Raw genomic sequence first — 865 nt, forward strand, 5'->3', positions numbered from 1 at the left:
TATGGTTCACTAGGAAAAAATTAAGTTTAAATCTGCTACATAAGCAGATATAAACACATTCAAACAATCAGCTTTGGAAAAACCTTGGCCAAGTACTGGCAGAGAAAGGTCAGAAGAAACTGTCTTTTTTATCTTCATGATACAAGAAAAAATTTTTAAGATTATTCTGCACTATGCTTATATAATCCAGGCCTGACACTGTCAGATATGGGCTATCAACTGGTTGTTCTCAAAAATTAAAGATGGTGCCAAAGTTCAAACTGCTGTACAAGAATAGATTAATAATAAAGTGATAAATTAGTCTAATGTTTCAGGCTAGGAATGCAAAAGTACCATTTTTTGAAATGTTTATTCTCTTTCCCAGTTTTAATGTGACTAAACCAAGATGAAAACTTTGTGTGGTTTACTGAAATATATGAGGGTTGATTGATGAAGTATGAAGTAATCAGCTAAAAAGTTCTATTTTTAACAAAAAAGCCATCATTGCAAGTACACTCAAGTGTAAAAAATAAGCAGCAGACAATAAAAATACCTAGGATATAGTCAAATGTCCTTGATGTATAAACTGCAACAGTTTGTTGGCACCTTACAGTAACAGTGATGTCACAGGCAGACCAGATTCAAAGAAAAAGTTTCATGTCAGGAGGTGGATGTCTAAGAGTTCCCCAGGAGGTGGATGTCTAAGAGTTACTACCCCCTCACAACTAGATCATTTGGGAAGTCGAGAGACCATAACATATTGGGAATCTATCAACTCCTGTGTACGGAAGAGCCCTTATCACAAATATCTAGTTAAATTATTAATATATATTTTCTAAGCCCTTTTGGGAGTGTAAACAGTTTGAAAATATCAGTGTTTAATTTT

Source organism: Centruroides vittatus, unplaced genomic scaffold (assembly GCF_030686945.1).
Source record: "Centruroides vittatus isolate TY-2023 unplaced genomic scaffold, ASM3068694v2 contig_817, whole genome shotgun sequence".
Classification (NCBI taxonomy): Eukaryota; Metazoa; Arthropoda; class Arachnida; order Scorpiones; family Buthidae; genus Centruroides; species Centruroides vittatus.